This window comes from Melospiza melodia, chromosome 13 (genome assembly GCF_035770615.1).
Source record: "Melospiza melodia melodia isolate bMelMel2 chromosome 13, bMelMel2.pri, whole genome shotgun sequence".
NCBI lineage: Eukaryota > Metazoa > Chordata > Aves > Passeriformes > Passerellidae > Melospiza > Melospiza melodia.
Genome location: NC_086206.1, coordinates 13152909 through 13168159, shown reverse-complemented (window position 1 = coordinate 13168159; position 15251 = coordinate 13152909). Strand labels below are relative to the sequence as shown.

The following is a 15251-nucleotide window of genomic DNA, read 5'->3' as shown; positions in this document are numbered from 1 at the left end:
CACAGTCAGTGGTTAACCTAATCAGCTCCTGTAATTCCACCAAATTCAGCTGAAGCAGCATTTCTACAGCAGAAGGAAACTTGAAGCTTAATAGCAAGCATCCTAATTTTTAAACTTTGCTTGGAAATAGTTTGGCTCTGGTTTTCTCAACAAAACCCAGAAGCAGTGTTGGGGCATGGGTTAGTCAGCAGCTGGGTCCTGGTGCTTTTTGTGTGTTGTGGTGCCTCTTTTTAGTATGATGGAGTAATTAAGTGTGATTCTTGGTTATAGGAGTTCAGAAATTATATTGCTGACTTCAAAGTACAAGTCAGTACAAACAGGCCAGTTTGCAAACTGCAATAGAGATTAATCCAAAACAAGAGTTTCACTGGTTGTCAGTGGAATTTTTTTTATTTTTCTGTGTATAAACAGGACATACATGTGTTTTTCAGTGCTCCCAGAGCTTTCAGCCTTCCCTAGAAGGGGCTCTGATCCATAAAGGCTTGTGCTCCACAAAACACAGTGGCCCTTCTGACCTCCAGCCTGTGGAGCTGCTGGGGAAACCTGTGTGAAATGACAGCTTTCTGCCTGATGGTGCCATTTTATTTGATGGACTCCAAATTCCTTAACACACACCTGGGGTAGGTCCCCAGAGGGTCTGAGCATCTCCTTCCACTTGTGCCTTAGAAATTCTGCTTTGTCTTGTGATTTGCTGGGTGCTTTTCCTTTCATTCCATGTGCATCTTATGGAAAAAGTAAGTGGGCAAAGGCACCAAGCAGCTGTTTTGGGAGGCTGGGGTGGCCCAGGTCGATGTGGAACTGTGGTGTGGGCACTCAGTGTCCCTCTGCCCCCTCCAGTGCCATGGCCCTCACTGAGGACATTTGTAAAGAAGATTTTCCCATTTTCAGTGAGAGAGCTCCTGGTTGCATACAGTGCCTGCTAATGCAAAAGGAGACTGGTGAGGCCCCAGATTTCAAGCTCTTGGGGCTGCTGCATATTTCTCTGCTTGGGGGAGAGGCCAAGTGTTTGCAACTTTAGATGTAAGATGTAAAAGCACTCGGTTGTCACATGCCATTAGCTGTTTAAAGCGTGACATCTCGGGAAATGCTTCATCGTAATCCTCAAAATGAAGAAATCTGAAGTGGACTTCAAACTGTTTGCTCAGTTTGGGTATCATGTTGCAGGGTCAGATGGTGAACTCAGAGTGGTACCTACTCTCAAATTGGTTTAAACTGCAGTCAGACAGTTCAAGTCCTGAAATATCAGCTTGAATATTTTCTTTACTTTTTTCTTTACAAGTAAAACCTAGGAGTAATGTCTGTATGGCAAAGCTTGTCCAGATACTCTTCTCCTGTTTTCCCTGAGACACCTTTTGCTCAGCAGCACTGTTAGATTAACTTTATCATCTGCTTGAGTTTGCTCTCCTCTTCCTGCTGCCAGATAAGGAAAAGCTGCTCTGAAAGCATCTATGTTTGCCTGGGTGTTTTCCTTAGCAAGTAGCTGTATTTCACCCCCCAAAAAAGCTTGGATCTGTGATGCTACACAAGGAAGAAGGTGGTGCTGGTGGTTTTGGTTTTGTTCCTCGGGAGTGTTCGACTTGTTGCCTGTGCAGTGGTCCAGCAGAAGATGTGTCTGGTAAGAACTGGCCATCACAGAGGGCCAGTGGAAGCAGATTTGCAGTCATCCTGTTATGAAATTGCTTCACTAACAAGAGTATGAAACATGAAATTATAGTGTTGTGTGGAACAAAGTTTAGTCAACTGTCATGCACAAAGGTCCTATTAAGCTGTCAGCTTGGTCTGCTTTGTCCTTGATTTTGCTCCACTGAAATTTAACATGGTTTCACTTCTCAAAGCCAAACCTTTCCATACTGACCTCTGTCTCCACCCTGGTTAATGCCCTTCAGAAGGATTTTTTTTGTTTTGTTACTTCAAGCTGTAATGATTGTCTCTGGTCAGAAGTCCTTCATTCCTTGTTTATTTTTCTTTTTAACATCATGGTCTACATTCATTCCTGATTAGCTCTAGGGTACTAATTTGCCTCCAGGAGGGCACTTTTTGCCGGTGGGTTGATAGCTATGCAAGCATGTTGGCTGTCTCTAAGGTTATTCAAATTAAATCCAGATCTGGATGAGAGTATTTGCAGATTAATTGATATGAATCTTTGTGAAGAAAGCATGGATGGACCTGACAGTGACTTTAATGATGGTGTAGTAATGACTGCTGGGATCAGGGATAGACTTTTTTCTTTGCTAATAGGTATGGTTGGGTACTGTATTTATTTCCTGTAAGAATTTTTTCTAACTTGTGTTGATACAGGGAAAACATATTTCCATTAAACAATGTCTTTGGAGTGATTTTTGCTTAATTTCCATTTTATTCCTTGCTGATTTACTTCAGAGTAACTATTACTGGTATTTGTTTGTTAGATTGCTTCCCACAACGTACCAAGCAGTTGTGGCCCTCTTGTTTCTTGAGGAGTATTCTGATCCTGACATGGGCATGAACAAAGCTTGTGACCAGCTGTGCAGCCCCTCCTTGTGCTGTAGGTGTTACTCATCCTGCTGCTTTGTTTGTGCCATAGCACCCTGCTCAGGCTGGCCTCTTGTCACTCCTCTTCATGGGATGAAGGTCTCCTTGGAGAAGAGGGAGACCATCACACCTACAAAACTAGTAATGGCACTGAGTGATCAGTAATTGATGTGACTGTGTGCATCATCTCCTTTTTTGTTCTAATATTGGTGACCAAGGGCTGGGCAAAAGGACCATGAATTGCTGAGAGGGTTTGCCTTAAATTTGTCAATCCCTTGTACAACATCTGCTTGTTGTTTTGCTTTCTTCCCTGCCACTTTAGAGAGCCCTGAATCAGTGAGGAACAGATAGTTCAGTTCTTAAAGCAGTGCTTCTGTAACTACACACAGTTGGGGAATGTGCTTCTGGTGGATTTGTTCCATGAAATGCAGGGGAAGTATTCATGAGTACATAAAATAACAGACTAATCAAAGAAATAAACAAGAACAAGTCTGTAATCTTCACAAAATTGGGGGAAAAAAGTGCTTCTGATGGACTTGCTCCTACTGTTTTCTTTGTAGCTGTTTCCAGAGCTCAGACCATCTGTTCCTTGTTGTAGGTTGTTAAGTGAAATGTGCTGCCAATACAAATAGCTCTGCTTGATGTTTGTTTGCATAAATTGTTTTGAAAGCTTCATGACGAATTTTAAGGATTACTTACAGGGGTAGGACTCTGGAGGAGGAAATATAAATTTGATGATGCATGTTGGAATCCATTAATTTGTTTGGAATTGATAATAAAAGTGAACATTCTTTGTGTTTGTTGGAGGGGAGGGAAACAATTTCAACTTGAGCCCAGAAGGTTATGGTGACTATATGCTAATTTGGCCACATCACAGCAAACATGATCAATCTGCCTTCACATCTAAGTATAGTTGCCTTCACTTGCCCAAATTAACTATTCAGTATATCTAACTCAAAATTTCAAAGAAGTGAAGCCTGCTTGGGTTTTGTGTGCCTTGGGGATCTCACACAGTTTTGTCTCTCTGTTATTGGACATTGGTGTGGGAGCAGTGGTTTTGAAATGAGTGTTGAAGGTAAGAGAAGGAGGTGGCGGGCAGTTACACCTGGTTGCTGCTGGTTAAATGGTGTATTGAGGCATCTGTGGTGGTGTTCTCATGGGTGCTATGGCACGTGGGGAGATAGTTCCTGCTCCCCAAACCTGGTGAGCCAAAGGCTGAAAGAAGACGGAGGAGGTGTGCCTAAGGAGAGAGAGAGGATTTGAGTAAAGCCCTTTAAATCAGTGGCAGAGCTTGTGTAGTCAGGCTTCTTCACCAGAAGGGTGCTCCCTGATAGGGAAATGTTTGCAAACAGCAGGCTTGGGGCAGCTGATACAGAAGCAAGTCTTTTTTCCTTGCAGTTATTTTCCTCTTCTTAATAAGGATCTAATATCTGGTGGTTTATCTTTAGACTTAGAGTCTAGGAACTTCAAGTGGTTGACAATCAAGTGGCTGCCTCCGTCCTCACCAAACTGTTGGGTCTGAATTTGGAATCACTGCCCAGTCAGACATTCCTCTTGTCTCTGTGAAACTGTACATTAAAAACACAACCACACATCCACACACACACATGCTCCTTAGCTGCTCATCACAGCTTTGCAGTGGTAATTCTCTGGTTTTAAGTGAATTGACCTGGCTGCTTTCATCTTCAGGTAATGCAGCCCCAGTTTATAATTCAGACCAGGAGCTTATGGAGATTTAGAAAGAGGCCCAGAGCTTTGCTTTACTGTGCCAGTTAAAGCATTTATACTGATGACAGTTAAATTGTTGAGGGCTCTGTTATTCATTTACATCACAGACACTAAGGTCCTCTGACGACCTACTGCAAATGTAAGCCAGATGTACCTAAACATATCTATTGTACATTTTACTTCATTTCAAACACTTCTCCTGACTTTCAACTCAAACCTTCTGTCTGTCTTGTCATGCTACAGTATTTAATGATATTTTATTGCATTAGTTCACAAAACCCTTGAGTTTTTCAGTTGTCCTAAGCTAATGGACTGGATCTGTACCCATTTGCTAATACAAGATCTTTTTTAGTAGGTAGCAGAGCTATTAAACATAAATCAAGGTTTCTGATAAAATACTGGGTTTCTGCTGCATCTTACAGAAGGACAGTCTGCAGTCTAAAACATCAGTTTTACCTGATGATTATATCTTACAAGCTATAGTTAAATCTTGTTTGGGGATTTACTGCATTCCATACCCAGTAATTTCATACAAATCCATAATGATTATTTTGTATGTTCCTTTCACTTAGCTCATAAAAGAAACCACATAGTTTGCTAGCTGTAGCAATGAGAGCCATCCACTATTATTTCCTTTGGAAGGATGCACTGAGAAACTAATTTTTAATAAAAAGGTCATTTTTTTAGTATTTAACCTGTGTTTCAAAAATCAGCCAGTAAAGAGATAATCCTGCCTTGATAAGGTAGAAATAGGCAGGCTTGCAGGAAGAAAAACATGTCCTAGCACTTGATATATTCTTTTGAAAAATAGGTTAAAATAGTATGAGCTTTGGTAAAGACTTTATGATTTTATTGTCATACCTATTGTGAGTAAACAGGTGTCTCCTGTTCACCTTTGGAGCAGGGACTCTTCCTTTTGGAAGATAAAAGTTGGGTGTTTGGCATGTTCCCTGGTCCCAGCTGTGGGCTTGGCTTGATGTGGGTTTTGGTACATCCTTCTAGAGTGTCTCCACTCCCTGCTGCTATTTTTAAGTACACACACAAATCCTTCTGAAGAAAATGTGATAGTGGTTAGGCTGTCCTGAAGTATTGTTCTTGATAGGAAAGCACTGAAGGATACCATTAGGAGCATATGCTCTCTCAGTGTGGGTTGCAGAGGATACAACTGCACTGTTATTTGTACCAGAGCAAGCCAAGAAACATGTGACACAACTTGATCTCATTTTTACCCATGTAAATCTGGAGGATTTTGAAAACAAGTTTACAAGTTGGTTTAAAATTGCATTTTGTGGAGCAGAGCACAGTGTGGCTTGTTTCTTGGTCAGAATGTACATACAGTCACTTGGAGCTGGTCGGGAGCTCCTGGTAAAAGATTTCTTTGGAAATATTGATGGAACGAAAGAAAGCTTTTTTGACAATGGATTTGTCTGAGAGTGTCTTGGGAGGGAGCAAAATGAGGGTATTAATCCAAAATAGCTGCAAGGATATCTTGGGGATATGGGAACCCAGGTACAAGTTCCCTCAGAGCTCAAGCTTGTGGTTAGCCTTGCACATACAATGGGATGAGTATGCCCAGTTTTGGGGTGGTAGGATGCAATTTATTGAAACTTTGTGCTGGAATGCAATGCAGAAAGAAAACTAGCTTAGAAACATCAACCATTCCCTTGTGAAACAGCATTCTTGACTGTAGCTTGCAGTGCAGCTGTTCTTTCTTCAGATTTCAGACAACCCTGGTTTGGAGGCAATGGTACCAGCACCATAATTTTTGTTGTCCTCTGCTGTAGCAGGATCTATCATGCTCCTCAACAATGCAGGGTGTCAAAAGAAGGCAAATAAATGGATCTATGATGCTCTTGCAAAGCAACAAGACAATTCCACTTTTATATAGGTTTTGTGGACCTGTCCTGCAGGTTACGTTTGGTCTGATGTTTTTATTTGGTCAGCTTTTTGGTAAACTTGCAAATGCATCTGCATTGGGGCCAGGCTAATGATATCAGATGCCTTTATTCTAGGTGATAACACCGGGGTGACCCTATAGAGACTCTGTTTCTCCAAAGGAAAACAAAGTTAACTGTTGGCTATGCACTATCATTTGAAATACAGTGCTGTTTAAACACATGGGACTTGTCATCCTGTATCACTGAAAAAACAGAAGCAAGCACGGTGGAGTTGCTGGTCACTGGGTAAAAGTGGTTTTTCTTTCAGCATTTCCTCAACTCAAAAAAAAAAACCAAAACCAAAACAAACTCAAAGCACCCCAATCCCCACATTTAAGCTCTATGTGTAAACCATTAGAACTCTAACAGTGCCAGGAATGTGATCACCTTTTAGGGAATTTAGGAGGCCAAATAGCAGTTGCAGCTGGAGGTGGCTCAGGATGTTGCTGAGCTGAGCCTCTGTCTGTGGCTGGGGTTTGTAGTTCAAGGCATCTCCTGCAGAGTTCAGTGTTCTGGGGGGCTGCTGACTTGGGGGCCATAGCGTGGGCTCTGGGGATGACCCCAGCTCTCCACTGGATGTCAGTGTTCCCCAGGAATGCAGCTGCCAGAGCACTTATCTGGCAGTAAAAAAAAAAGGGGGGGGAGGTTGGTAGAAAGACTAAAGAAAATTAAAGAACAAAGCAACCTTGACTCTTTAGAAAAGTCATTTAGGAACAAGTTTTGTGACTGTTCAGCCTGAATTATAAGGCAAACCTCGACAGAAAGATCATGTTTACACTAAAACACATCTTACACAACTTCCGGGCTCACACGCCAAAAAGAGTTGGATTTAGTTTCAGAAAAAACAAATGAACATGCTTCACTCATCTCCCTACAGTTTTGATATTTTGATATGCTGCAAAGTGAGTGATTCTGTTTTTGTCCCTGACAGTTTTCCTTTTTTCAATAGCCACAAAAAAATATTTTTTCAAATCAGTGAAAGCATGAGCATGTCACTAAATGATTGATTGCTTGCTGGGTTTCAGCCTTTGATAATTAAGCTTAACACAATGTCTCCTCTTCACTAGAGAATGGTATTGTGCCAAATTCAAAAGACACATGAAAAATTGAAATCAGAAAATAAAAACCTTTTAAAAACCAACTGCTCCCATCTGTTGTGCAGTTCAGAAGGGAATGTAACAGTGAAGAGACGCAGAGCACGTAAAACAGGAGGAGAAGAATGCTGGGCTTTGAGGCTCCACCTTCCATGCTCACAGAAGGGCCTTCCTGGGAAGGTCTTGCTTCCTGAAGATCTCTGGTTGTTATTTTGGGGTTTTTGTTGTTGTTTTGTTTTTAAATTTGCTAAAATATGTTCACAAAAGGAATTGTAACAAGGATTTTGCTGAACAGCTGAGTGGGGTTTTGTAGCATGTGTCCTGTATCTTTACAGACTCATTGATGGTGTGTTGAGTGTGCAGTCCTGCATCTTACTTGGAACAAGTTGTTTCTGCCAAAAGGGCAGATTTCTGAATGGAAGTCCAGAATGGAGTTCTAGCTATGATGTGGGGTACATTTGAGGGCCCTCTAATGAATTCAGAAAAAAACAGGCCAAATCCTGAAGTGCTCTTTCATAATAAGGTTGCTCAACAATGTTAGCAAGCCTTGCATTTGTTAGCAAATCTGATCTTACCCAGTCTGTCACAAGGTTAACTCCTTTGGTCAGGCACAAGGTTTAGGCTGGAGTATTTAAACTACAAAAAAAAAAAAAAAAAAAAAAAAAGAAAATGTGTTTCCTCTACTGAAAGTTCTGGTGCTTTGAGTTGGGGTCTCTTGGCCATTAAGTCTGAGAAGAATAGCAATACTCCAGGATCAGCGTTTGGCTTTACAAAAACTTGAAGACAGGAGTCCCTTATGCAGCTCATGGCAAGCTTTGCTTTGGGAAGTACTTTTGGCCTGATATTTAGCCCAGTTAATTCAGTCAACCCAAGCTAAGAATGTGCTCCTTTGCACTACAGAGTCACTTTGAAGGAATGACCAGCAGTGACAAACCAAGCCATGAACTGCCACGAGAGAGGTGATGGGTGTGCAGAGAGAGGCACAGAGCAGCTCTGGACGGTGAGTAAAGCTTGGGGCTCACTGCTCCTCATGCCCATGATGTTCCAGAGATGTTTGTCTACACCTGGAGTAGTTTCTGACTGTCACAGTTATGCACAGCACAATGCTGAAGTAAACTCTGCTGGAGAAATGTGGTGGATAGGGATTGCATAGCTGCCTCTGGAAGTGGCCTGTGCTTGATGCAAAGCAGTGAGCTCAGGTCTTTAATTCTCTTTGTATTTCATGATAGAATACAAGTGCCTGATGTGAGAACCATTCAGGGACATGAGAGAGCAAACCACCTTTATCCAAAAGGCACCTTCATGTCTCTCTGATTCTGGTAACCAGACCTGATTCAAGAAAGAGATTCTGGAAATTGGAAAAACCTGGGCAAAAAAATTTCTTTTGGACAAAATAGGAATTCACAGATAGGAAGTGAATAAACCAGACTGAGAACCATTTCCCTCTTGCAGCTGGTTGAAGGACTGATTTTTTTAGAAGCTCTGCAACCTCTTGAGCTCCTGTAAAGCTATGCCAGAGGGGTTGACTGAAACACTTTTAAAAAATTGGCTTGCTTTATACTGTTCCTCAAGGTTGTTAGTGTTGTCCAAGTAAGCTCCTTGTCTTGCTCCTTGTTAAGCTTCTTGTCTTCTGTAAACTCTTATGAGCTGTTGTATAAAAAAGCCAAATGGAAATGCCTGCTTTGCATTTTGATTCTCCCCTTTGTTCATTGCCTCATTTTCCAGCCTAAACTGTCAGAATATAGGAGGCCAGGAGTTACAGTATTTAATGTCTCACAAATGTAGGTGAGGAAAACTGCAAGTAAATGAGTTACCGTGTTAAGTTGATTTTTGACTAGTGAATAAAAGCAACTTGTGCATGTGTGACTGATGGTGAATTTCAGCTGCTAAAAGAAGGGTCAGGCAAGACACAGTGGAGCTGGAGTCTAAGCAGTCAGACCTGGTTTTGAGTTGCAGCAGGAAAGACTGAACCTGGTGACTTTTAAATATGATGCAAAGTTATTTGATTTGCTTTTTTAAATCTTCTAGTTTAAATTTTTATATGCAAGTAGAAGAAAATGGCAAACACCATCAATATAAGAAATGAGATGCTTGCCTGTAACTTTAGGGATTTGTCTAACTGATGCTAAAGGTGTGTTCTGCTGATTACTGAAATGTTTTCTGAATTAGATACAGCTGGGGAGCTGTCTGATAGGAAGCTGGAAACTGGTCTGTCCTGTAGTGCCTGTAGTCAAACATGCTGAGAATCTTTCCCCTCTTCCCCTGACTTTTTTGAGGTGTCAAATACCTGCAAAGCTCCAAGAGCAGCAGACCTGAAGGGATATAAACCTGGTGAACTCTGCTGTATTCACTGAATTCCAATAATAAGTTAAAGGGGCAGACAGAGGTGGCTGATGAACTGCAGGGGTGGATGCAGCACTGCTCCTGCTGAGAAGCCAGGCTGCAGAAATCCTGTCCAACTGACATCAATGGGAAATCAGCATCTGGGCTGCTAATTTTGTGTGTGATTCTTTGTAAAATGTAATCTTTGCCATTCGTCCCTACAATGTGTTTTCTTTCCTTGTGACCACCACACAGTGTTTATTTGAGCATGCTGAGAACCCACATCTTATCTGGTCTCCTAACTTTTTCCTTTGGAAAGAGATAATGAAGGAAGGGGGATCAGAGCAGCAAGGCAGAGTGGGGTATTGTGAATAAATATCCTATTTGCATCTGCACTGTTACTCACAGTGGAATATTGAAGCTTCTGTTATTTTCAGCAGCCATTATAAAGTGAGACTTTAAATTCTATATAATTTTCAGTAGTTTTGGCTTTTGTTTTTCTTTGAAGAAAGGTACAGGCATTGCTTCTCATTGGGAGGTTTGTGAAGTTCAGGCTGTGCATGTGGGAATTAGAAACAAATAGGCTTAATTTCCTAAGGTCTTACAGGACTGTTAATGGTTAAGCATTGCTAGGGGATTGTGCCTTCTTCATTTACCAGTCCTCTCCCCTTCATCTAGAAGAACAACATCTTAACTTCTCACAGTCACTAGGAAAAAAAGTTACTTTGTAAGTGACCCTTGAATATTTTGGTTCTTGTGGCTGACCCTGGGTTAAAGGATACCAAGATAGCTCAAGCCTGCTTTTTGTCAGCGTTTCCACTCTGCAGGAACTCCTGGAGATGCCTTGGTGGGAATCCAGTGATAAAACTGGAGCTCATTTCTCACTTACAGAAAGGAAAACAAAACTGAGGAAAGAATGCTTCCTGCTCCTCTCTGGTCAGTCGATAAGCTTAATTGGCCAGGCTTGCCTGCTGTACATTGATTGTTCCTACTAATAAAAGAGCTATTGATTGGCACTTTATTTAGCACTGGCTTGCATGGACTATAGTTCCTGCTAATGTTATTATTACATCAACCTTTTCCTGTTCCCCAGTTCTTTGGTGCAATAAATTATGTCAAGTGCCTCTAGTGTTTTCAATATTCTTGGACAGTTTTCTTTAGGTTTTTGACCTCCTTAGTACACAGTGTGTCATCTCTAGTACGTGTGAAAATGTCTAATGGGATGCAGGAGGAATGTGGATGCTAACCTGTTGTGGAAAAGTATTGGAGTGGTTATGCCTACATTTTGGTTTTATTTGCCCTCAGAAATCAAAGAAATTGATATTCCTTGACATCTATTTAATGTGACTGTGATTAGTGAGCAGTGGTGGCAGGTTAATGAGTCAAATATCTCTGTCTGAAAGCTTGCACTGTCTCTGTAACCTTGCTGGTACCAGTAGTGTGTCTCACTTGTTACAGCCCATGGAGCAGATCTGGGACCTCTTTGGTGACACCAAGGCAGAGGGATTTGGGGATCAAGAAGGTAAACTGGTGTCGCAGACCTGGTTTTGGTTCATCCCCTCTCTGCCACCCTAAGTCCCATTATTGTCAATGAATGATTTAATTTTCTGCATTCCATTTATGAAATGAGCATGGCTGGACCCTAGCACAAAGTCCTGCTTCAGCAGAGGTGCTATGTGTGCTACTGTAATATTTCTCCTTAATGTGTTTTATAAAGAAAAGGTTTTGGACATCAATGGAAGTTTGGTAGAAATGCACAAGAGCTGTTCAGTACTGGTACATAGTCCTCTCTGGATAATAATAGTGAAAAAAAACCCAGTCAAAATATTTACATTTTAAGTTGCACATGAGTTTAGAGGGAGTTTGTTTTTCAAAGTTTTTTGATCCACTTTCAGCCTTTGCAGCTGGAAAGAGGTGCTTTGTGTGGCATTACTTAAAAGCACTAGTGAATCATGAGGGTAATACCTAATACTTTACTTGCCAAACTTAAAATTCAGGAGACATAACTACAATTGGTGGTCTAAATTTTTTGTGTTCTCCCCCATACCCATCAAATAATCCTCAGATGAAAAAATATTTGTGTTTAATATAAAAGCTGGCAGCAAAATGTTGCTTGTTTCCTCATATTAAGGCTGTTTATTCTGGCATTTATTTCTAATGCTTTTGAAAGAACCTTGTATTTAAGAGTTTCTTTTTAACAAAAACAAATCACCAAAGTCATCCCCCATGACAAAACCATTTTACATCTCAAACAAGACTAGCAAATAACTCTGTATGCCATTCCAGAATAAACTGTGTTTTTTCACAACTTTAGAGGTTTAATCATCAGAACGCTGGCATGTGAGGATCCTGACTGGAGATGTGAGAGCCCAGGGCCTTGGTTTTGATACAATAATGGACTTCATAAGGCAGTGCTGACTTACAGCAGTTAGGATCTGGCTCTGAGGAGCCTTGGCATTGCTTGTGAGTCTTGGGACTCCATTCTTGCTGCTCACTCCCAGTACAATAATAATATAAATTACTTGTGCTTTGCCTAGTAGTACTCTGCTACAACTTCAGTGAGTTTTGCATTGCCATATTTTTGTTTCAGGGAGCTTTTAACCTGTGGCTGTTGCCCTGCATTGCAGTGCTTCCAGAGTGCATCTCTGTATAGCAGCACTTCTTCCATCCCCTGTATTTCATGGATTTCAGCAGTGGGGTGGGGATGATGCTGGCTGCAGTAGTTCCAGGTCTCTTTAGCCCTGCTGGGCTGTCCCAAATACCTCAGGAGGGGTGAGGGCTGGTGCTGTGCAGCACAGCAGGAGCCAGGCTGTTGCTGGAAACTCGAAGCAGTTGTGAGAAGTCTGCTGTGCCTGTGCACACTGTGGCTTGAAGTGCTTTATGAACCTGACAGCCTGGCTCCCTCTCACAGGGAGAGGGGAGGCTCTCTGGGCTTGCCCCTGCCAAACTGCAGCTGCCTCCTCCAAACCCTGCAACAACCCAAGCCACTGTTCAAATAAGGACTATAAAACATGAACGTGCACCAAGGCCAGCTGTTTTACCAGGGCTGTAACTCCTGCAGATAATGTGACAGCCCTGTGCCCTGCACTTGTATAACAAATGCTGGCACTTGGATGCACATAGGAAATGCTCTGTAAGACTGCAGAACAAACTGTGGAACAGGACCCATAACAGAAGATGTTAGTGAAGTCAGGGTGTATTGGGAGATGCAACATTAACCCAGAAATTAAGGCCACAGAATGTAAATGTAGGTTAGAAATTGGTATCTTCTGCTGTTAGTGTTCCTTCCTGATGTTCCTCTGCTCTGAGTTTGGCTCCTGGAGGAAAGGTTCTATTCTTTGGCTGGGGCAGGTTAAAAAAACAGCAAGCTAATTCCATATTTGTTTTTCAAGATGCTAAATGCAGCTTTACAACCTGCATTCAGAAATACCAGGGTGAGTTTGACAGGCCTTCATACCTCCTGGTGCTCCCAAGGCAAGTATTAATTGCCCCATAAAACACACAGTGTCATGTCTTGTGGCTCAATGTGTTACAGGTCTGTGCAAACTTGTTTTATAGCCCTAGCAGCCCATACTGCTTCTGAGAAATGTTTTCCTTTTAATGGGAGAAAGAAAAACAGCATTTAAAAATATTATAACAGTGACAAGAAAGAAAGAATGCTATAGAATTTCCAGAAGAGCTGTCACAGATTAAACACCTGTTATAAATGGGTGCACATATATTATTTTGTATTAAGGGGGTCTGTGACTGTGTTACAGGGGTCTTAGGATGAGGGAGGAGATGAGGATCTGACTCCATGTTTCAGAAGGCTTGATTTATTATTTTATGATATATATTATGTTAAAACTATACTGAAAGAATAGAAGAAAGGATTTCATCAGAAGGCTGGCTAAGAATAGAAAAAGAAAAAAATTATAACAAAGGCTTGTGTCTCGGACAGAGAGTCCAAGCCAGCTGACAGTGACTGGCCATTAATTAGAAACATCCAACGTGGGCCAATCACAGATCCCCCTGTTGCATTCCACAGCAGCAGATAACCATTGTTTACATTTTGTTCCTGAGGCCTCTCAGCTTCTCAGGTGGAAAATTCCTAAGGAAAGGATTTTTCATAAAAGATATCTGTGACAGGGGTCTTCTGTCTGGAGAACAAATCCATCTCCCCTAATTTGACACCTTACCTGATATCTGGGCCAAATGTTGCCTTAATTTGCCTTAAGGCAGAAGCAGAGGAGAGTCTGTGTATGTGCAAGTGCAGCCCCATCCCCGGGCCCAGCAGTGCACCATGAATCTGTGCTTGGTGCTGCAGAACAGGCCATGGCCTTCACAGCCTCACTGCAGGCCAGAGCCAGTTGCTGTGGGTCTGACTCTTATTTATTTACCCAGGATGTTTCCATAGCAGTTCTGGCAACTGAGAACACCAGAGCAGACCTCCTGGCCATTGAGAACTATGATTGTCCTTTGCAAGTCTTCCAGTTCCCACTCCCACATCTCCAGGAATGACAATGGGAAAGCCAGGGAGCAGATTACAGTCCCAAAGATTCACACATGGTGTAGCTTTACTGGGGTCAAAAAGGATTATTTCCAATGTCTAATCACAAGCATGTGGCTTGAGCCTGATCAGAGTAAGCTCAGTTCCTTGGCCCATTCCTTTCTTCTTGTCTTTCCAATCTTAACTCTAGGCAAGCACCAATAAGGGGATTGGAACTTGCTGCTTCTCTTTAAAAACTATTTTTAGCCCATTCCCCTCTGTGCAATAAGTAGTTAATACTGGATTTAGTACCTGCTGTGCTGTGAGCTATTACCTTTGTGATATGGGAGCATTTTATAGCCACTTTTCACTCTGTACCACTGGCAGAATGATTTCATGATGTGTATAGATGTTGAAGATTTAGACTTCAGATTTCTTGTGTTGCCAAATATCCAGCATAGGCATCCAATTAAACTCAAATTTAGTTTTTCATGGGCTTTGCTTTGTTAATCTGGATGATTTTTCTGCTTTTAGCTCAAAAATGAGGAAAGATCCAAAGATATTCAAGTGACAATTCTCTGGCAATGAGATCTGACTGAAGTTTACTTACTAAAGACTGTAACAATACAATTTTCTCTAACAAAGCTAAGCTGAAGGTCTTGCTGAGGTTTGGGCTGGAATATTTTTGTTGCTGCCTATGCTATATGATATACACAACTTCTGTCTTTAAAAAATGCACAATGTTTTCAGGAACTGCTGCTGCACAGTAGTTGAGCAGGAAATTGTTTTTGTTTGCAATAATGTGATGTGAAGTGAAAAGATACTCTAATTTATAAATAGGTAATATTGCTTTTATAAGAGTTAACTCTATTATGTATAAATATCTTCCATTTTACAGTAGTAAAATCAGTTGAAGTTGGAACCTAATTCATAAAGGTTCTGAAGATTTATGAAGCACTTCCTTTGTGTTCTCCTCAGGACACACAAGGGACGTGCTTCCCCTGCCCATGTGAATTATCCCTTGTGAAATCCATTTTTGGTGATTTATCAATCCTCCATACCCTTGCTTGCAGGCTAATGTAGCTGAGAGCTACTGTATGTAACAGTCCCTTAAATCAAGGGGAAATAGGGAGGTTTGTTCAAGTAGATTAAGGAATTGAAGGGGCAATTCCCCAACCCACCACTCATTTC

At 41.5% G+C, this 15251-nt stretch overlaps 1 long non-coding RNA gene across 1 annotated transcript in view; it reads left to right on the top strand.

Annotated features, from left to right (window-relative positions):
- The first annotated feature begins 8239 nt into the window (after positions 1 to 8239).
- LOC134424211 (uncharacterized) overlaps positions 8240 to 15251 on the top strand; it is a 317859-nt gene continuing 310847 nt past the window's right edge. Inside the window, exon 1 of the long non-coding RNA XR_010029374.1 lies at positions 8240 to 8270. This is a non-coding gene — a long non-coding RNA (uncharacterized LOC134424211). The remainder of the gene's footprint in view (positions 8271 to 15251) is intronic.